Source organism: Macadamia integrifolia, chromosome 1, assembly GCF_013358625.1.
Source record: "Macadamia integrifolia cultivar HAES 741 chromosome 1, SCU_Mint_v3, whole genome shotgun sequence".
Taxonomy (NCBI): Eukaryota; Viridiplantae; Streptophyta; class Magnoliopsida; order Proteales; family Proteaceae; genus Macadamia; species Macadamia integrifolia.
This window is the reverse complement of record NC_056557.1, coordinates 26608602-26615414: the sequence shown is the minus strand read 5'-3', so window position 1 is coordinate 26615414 and position 6813 is coordinate 26608602. Positions and strand designations below refer to the sequence as shown.

The following is a 6813-nucleotide window of genomic DNA, read 5'->3' as shown; positions in this document are numbered from 1 at the left end:
AAAACTATAACTTGAAAATTATAACTTCAATTTTTTAAACAATAAAAATAAAAGAATGAATAAAAAAAAAAAAGTTCTTGCATTAATTGAATAAAAAAAACTTACAAAAGTGTTTAAAGTATAAACGTAGAACTAGAGCTAGAGAACGAGAAAACTAGAGAAAGAGATAGAGCAACTAAGAAAAAACCCTAGAAGAAAAATGAAGTGCCTCATCACCTTGTGTTAATTTAATTATATAGAGAATGGGGGAGGGAAGCTAACAATTTTAACTTCTAAAAAAAAAAGGATTTTTTTTATCTTGTTGATGAGGTGGAGAAGAGAGAAGATAGAGAATTGTAGGAAGTAGGGAATCTCCAACAATTTTGCTTCCTTTTTCCTTTTTTTTTTCTTTTCTCTCTCTTCTTCAAACGTGGGCAGTATCTTGGGCGATTTTTTTAATTAATTTTTTCCTTTTTTTTCTTTCCTATTTTTTTCTCCCTTTTTTCTATTTTTCTCTTTATTTCCTTATTTCTCTCTCCTCTTGCTTAAGAAAACCTTTGGCCGACCTCCTTTGAGTGATGAGTAGGAGAGAGAAAATATTCTAAAAAAAAAACTCAATAAAATGGCAGCTAAGAGGTTCAAACTTGAGACCTCTTAATAAGCAAGGGATTTTACACACCACAACTCACCAACTACGCTAGGTAGTTATTGTTACCAAAAACGAATCTTCAATCCTTATTGACATTTGAAATATTCCTTATACCCTTGGGACAACTGCAGATTGGTTGGTTTTGCATCTCAGTTCAGTTCTGATCCATTATTCTTTTTCTGGACCGAAAAGAATAATCACTTGTACGGTTGACCAAACGAATGTGTACTTACAATTGAACATGTCCATCTTGCTCAAAATTTCGTCCTCTTGTAACCGTGAAAAGAAATAGGACCTCTTTTCATGTAAAATTGGAGATATAACATCTGATAGTCCTTAAGGCCTTGAAAATATAAAACTTGCAAAAAGAGAGTAAAACCTAAGGTAGCTCCATTCTAAATATGTAAAATCCATGTTTTACTACACTAGATTTCACACATAAATGTGCTCATCAATTATTATGATATAAACCATTAACACTGTCATTGGAAGTGCCCCCAGAGGTGTTGGGGCATTCTTTTATAACGTGTCCAAGGGACTGGCACCAAGCACACATCTTAATCATATTGACTGATAATGGCTCTCTAGGAACAATAGCCTCGATCCTTTTGATTAGGCTATCCAAGTGGGATTCCTTGGCTACTATCTCATACACAAAATATCATTTTCCTCATATGGTTCTTTCACTTTTTTGGGTTGATTCCCACTCATGGGTTTTGTCAGCTAAGTCAAATAAGAATTCTCATGCCTTTCCTTTATCTATAAATTATGTGAATCCCCCAAGGCACATAGACTTTATCATTTGTTTAGTTAGGTAATCAACACCCTCATAAATTATTTGACATAAATGCCATAAGTCTAGGCCATGGTGAGGGCATTCTTGGAGTAAATCCTTGAATCTCTTCATAAGTTTGGAAAATGACTCATTAGGTTTTTGCCTAAATTGAAGGATATTACTTCAAAGCTTATTGGTCTTCTGAGTTGGGAAAAACTTCTTGAGGAAGCCAACTGTGAACTGTTCCCATGTGGTTATGGAATGTGTAGGTAACCGATACAACTACTTCTTACCTTAGTCTTTCAATGCAAAAGTGATGAACCTAAGCTTAACAGCATCATCAGAAAGTTGTTGGATTTTAATTAGAACACATACCTCTTCAAATTCCCTTAGAAATAGGTATGCATCCTTAGAGGTCAGCCCATGGAAGTGGGGCAACAGAGTGATGTACTGAGATTTAAGCTCAAAATGATTGTCCTGGTGTGAGGGTAGCAGCCGGAGACGAGATCTCTCTTCTCCCCTTGGGGGGGAAAGGACTTGCATCATCATTCTGTCCTCTCTCCTCTCTTTCTCTTTCATGAGGGAGGGGTGTGTCGTGTGTGCTTACCTTACGGGCCCCGCACAACCATATCACTGCTCAGAGATACATGGAGGCCTATTACGCAAAAGTGTAAAGTTCGTCATTCGAGACGGGGATTCGATGATGGTCTAATACGGGGATCAGGATCATGCAAAAGGGGTTTGGAGTCACCACCTAGGATTATGGGCCTAGGACCCGGGGGTGGGCCCAATTCTTGAGAAAAAGGCCTAAAAGTTTGTTTGGTTCAGAGATTTAGGATAAGTGTCAGGTTGTAGAATTGGGAAAGTGTTAGGCACCCAATCTACCTGGTTCAACCGGTCTTCCTACTAGATGCTTAAGAACAAATATTTTCCACAATTATTTCTATTCCACATACTAAGTTGTTACACATATATACATTGACTGAATTTAAATAACTATGTACACTAAAACAAGTTCAATATAAAGTCTACATTGTGCTAATTCTGTTGAGAAATTATATCTGATCTTGACCCCTATTTTCTGGTCAAGAGGGGTGGATCCCCTGTTGATAAGGGTGTTAATCGGTTCAATTTCGGTTTAAATGGTGCGGATCGGTTCGGTTCACATTTATTTGACTAAAACCATAACTGCACCATTTACTAAACAGTTCCACTTTCTGAAATCGTGACCGTTTAATAAACGGTTTCGGTTTTCACGGTTTCTAAATGGTGTCGGTTTCACGGTTTTAAACAGTTTCGGTTTCAATTTATTCCATACGGTTTGTAAAATGGTTCACAATTGGTTTGTTATAACTTGCAACCATTTCTAAACTGAAGATTATAAGTTTATCAAAAAATAATTGGCAACCACAAATAAGAGATTATACATTAACGATGGTATGTCTTAATTTGATAATCTAGTGTTATTTCTTTGCATGGTCATTCTCAAACATTTAAAATTAATATCATACAACATCCAAATCCAGCCTTCTACAGCATAAAATATTAAAATGATAGGTGGTTTAGCCAAAACACCCCATCTATGATAACATAATAACATAGTAACATATATGGATTATAAGTTCATGAACTAAAGCCTAAACTTGAATTGAATTGCAATAAATCATACCAAAGCAGGATGGACACTTAATTTAATTGTTAATTTTTATATGATTACTGCCCCTTCTTTATTTAATTGTTATACGGATTAATAGGATCGGTTTAAACGGTTTTAAACTGTTCGGTTTAAACGGTTTCAATTCGGTTTGAAACCAACGGGTTCCGCGGTTAAAACTTACCCGACCCGTTTAGCTAATCGGCCTGAAACTTGAAACCATAATCACACTATTTACTAAATGGTTTTACGGTTTTGGTGTAAATGGATCGGGTCGATTTCGGTAAACGGTTTCGGTTACAAATTCACGTCCTTACCTGTTGATGCTGATACGAACTTTCTTACGGATTCTCTCGGCTTAGGGGAAGATGGTCTTGACCTCCAACTTCCTTTCTCGAGAGATGTTGACTGTGATACTATTCGGACAGGGTTCCAGCTAGGAACGGTTACTTTTGGATTTTGGCTGAGGTGGCACTCTGGCAAAGCTTCTGCTGAGGATAGGTTATGGGAGGGCTAGGCTGAGGTGCCACTCGGACAGAGCTTCCACTGGGGATAGGCTATGGGAGGGCTAGGTTAAGGTGACATTAAATGGTTGAAGAACTTTAAAGGCCCAAAGAATACTTCGAAGATTCGAAGGAATCTTACGAAGATCTCTCCGTAGACTGGAAGAACGTCAAAAGGGGGTGAGAGACTAAGGGGAAACTTTTCCTACACAAAAATATCACTAAAAAAGGCAAAGGGTTGAAGAGTTTCAAAGGCTCGAAGAACACTTTGAATATCCAAAGAACACTTCAGATCTTATGAAGATCTCTCTGAAGACTTGAAAAACCTCAAGGGGGGAAAGGGAAGGAGAGAGGGCAGAGCTTCACTACTATGGGATGCTCATTAGGAGACTTGTTGTCGTGGGGTATGTTGGTGTGAAAAATCAAAGGGAGGGAAGTATTTATAAAAAATTTGGACCAATGGGGAGGAGAGAGAAAATTTCTTAATCAATGGTAATAAAAAGTAATTTTTCTAAACCAATGGGGTGAAAATTATAGACAAATGGGGTGGAGGGTAATTTTTTATAGCCAATGACGTGAAAGATAATTTTTTTAGACCAATCATGTAAAAAGATTCCTTTTTGGACCAATGGGAGTACACTAATGGAGCAGTGTAGGTTACACAGGCGGGGTGAAGAGGGAATTCCTTCTCTGATCCAATCGTCGGAAGATGGGCGGGGTTTGGGCACTCAAGGTGCGATTTTTGGAGTGATTGCAGGAGATCTGATAGCCTAATTTTGACGCACCATATATTGTTGGAATCATAATTCCAAGTACTATGCATCTGTGTGGTCACTTTGACTAGATTCCTTCGTATATGAAATGTCATAATTGGACCCTTTTTTTCTCTCGCACGGGTTTCCTAGGAATTTTGGATGATTATGGAATGCTCCTAGGAATAGTTACCTCAGTCAGTTATCATCTCTGTCAATCGAAAGTGAAAGGTCACATCCAAAATCTATAAGTCATCATAGCCGGGGGAGGATGACAAAATTGGGTATCTACACCTGGGCTTGTGGTAGAACTATGCAAGAAGGTTGGGCTGCTCTAGCACGGTACCTATCTTTCGAAGATTTAGGTAGAGGGTTTTGCTATTGGTCTCCCATATTGAAAGGTATGGATGAGAGTATACGTATAGGATCACTACTTATTGGATCTCTTCTTTCTAACCCATTCTTAGTATTATGTACCCACCTAGCACTCATACAATAAAAAACTACCCACAACTAGAATAAGAAAAGCACAAAAGAATGATTTTTTTTTTTGGCTTTTTGTGAGCTTACCGGTAGGGATCCGAGGTTGCTCAATTCTTGAGGTACTGCTACAGGGCGAAACCTGTCTTTACCATACTGTGAGGCTTGGCGACCTCCACCGATACAACTATTATTGCAAGTTGTTCTTAGGAATTCAATAAATGATAAAATAAAAAGAAAATAAAGCACTTCTATTTACCAAAAGAAAGCAAAAAATAACATGGAATTGTCTCCCCAACAACGATGCAAAAAACTTGTTTGAGATTTAAAGTAACCGATCAATGTAGCTAACAGGTCGAACACAAGGAGAGCAGTCACTTTATTTTTAGCTTCTTTTAGTAATACGAAAGTCTAACGATTGCTTATGATGATCTACTTCTAACTACCGTCCTAATACAAATGCATCTAAAGCGTCCTAACCAACAAATCTAAGGACATGGAATTGAAATTACAATAAAAATTGAACGACCTAACCATTCACATCTAACCTTAACCATTCGTCATCTAGGAATTGAAATACTCAAAGAAAAAAAAAACAATAAAGTTAAAGAAAAGAAAATGACTGAAATAAAATAAAAGGGGAATAAAGGTAGAGAGAGGCATACAAGTAGGTATCTCTACTTAACCTGAGGGATGCACCATAAATAATATGAGCTTCCCTATTTGACCAAAGAGTACTCTTACAAGGGCTGTTCTACTTGGCTTTAGGGGAAGGGATGCAATATAAATAACGAAAGTAAAAAGATGGTTCTATGGCTAGAGAGGGGCAAAGCCAACACATGCATCTAGCCAAGGACCTTAAGGGAAAGAGAAAGCATCAAAGTAAAAACTAAAAATAAAAGCCTAAATTAAGAATGAATGGGTAGCTAGAAGATGGAATGAGAGGGGGGTGAGAAGACTTATATAGAAGTCTACTTACCTGAACTTCAATCCTTGAACTTGAAAACTTGGTTGAGATTTGAAATACTACTAGCCCTAAAAACCAGATCTGGAATGAACCAAATCTGAAATTTCTAGACCTAGAGAAAACAAATCTAGAAGAGAAAAACTGAACTTGAAAGAGATGCTCCACAACTTATTCTTGTCACCTAGAACTAAGCCTAGAACTAGAAATTAAAATTATTACACATTTGAATAACTTGAATAACATAAACCATAAAAATGAAAGACATTGTATTAATGAAATAAAACCAATTGCAAAAGTGTTTAAAGTAAGAAAAACTAAAAACAACTAGAACAACTAGAACTAGAAGTAGAAGGAGAGCACAACTAAAAATTAGAGAAAAAGAGAGCAAGAGAGGACGATTTTTTCTAGCTTTGTCAACCCTCTTATTTAGGGAATGAGGAGAGAGTGGAGGAGGACGCCCAAGGGAGATCCTCTTGGACGATTTTGATGAGGTGGAAGGGGGAGAATGGGGAGAAAATGAGAGAAAATAGGAAAGAAGAGGTCTCCAACGATTTCTTTCATTTTTTTCTTATTTTTTTCCTTTTTTCTCTCTTTTTCAAACTTGCACACAACCTTGGACGATTTTCTATTCTTTGCTCGAAAGATTTGGACAATAATCTAATTTATGAGGAAATTCCGTCTGTGCCCCTTGTCTTAAGTGAGTGGAATGAATCTTCAATAAAATCTCCTAAAAGATAGGGGAGAGAGTGTAAATCGCATAAGGGGTGAGGAGAGAGAATGCAACGTCCCATGTGGGTCCCTCCATCCTTGTTGGGGTCTTGGAATATTCCTTACCCCTGGAACAACTGCATACTAGTTGGTTCTGTATCTCAATTCAAGTTTGATCCATTATTCTTTTTCTAGCCTGAAAAGAATAATTGTGTGTGCGGTTGTCTAAATGAATGTGTACTTTTAATGCAACACGTCCATCTTGCTCAGAATTTCATCCTCTTTGCAGTCATATAAAGAAACTGGACCTCTTTACGTGTAAAATTGGAGATACGGTGCCCAATAA

General features: G+C 37.3%; 1 non-coding gene across 1 annotated transcript; it reads left to right on the top strand.

The window, feature by feature from the left end:
- The first annotated feature begins 1488 nt into the window (after positions 1-1488).
- LOC122086788 lies at positions 1489-1595 on the top strand. Its single transcript, XR_006142535.1, has one exon. It is a non-coding gene; the product is annotated as a small nucleolar RNA R71 (small nucleolar RNA).
- The last annotated feature ends 5218 nt before the right edge of the window (positions 1596-6813 follow it).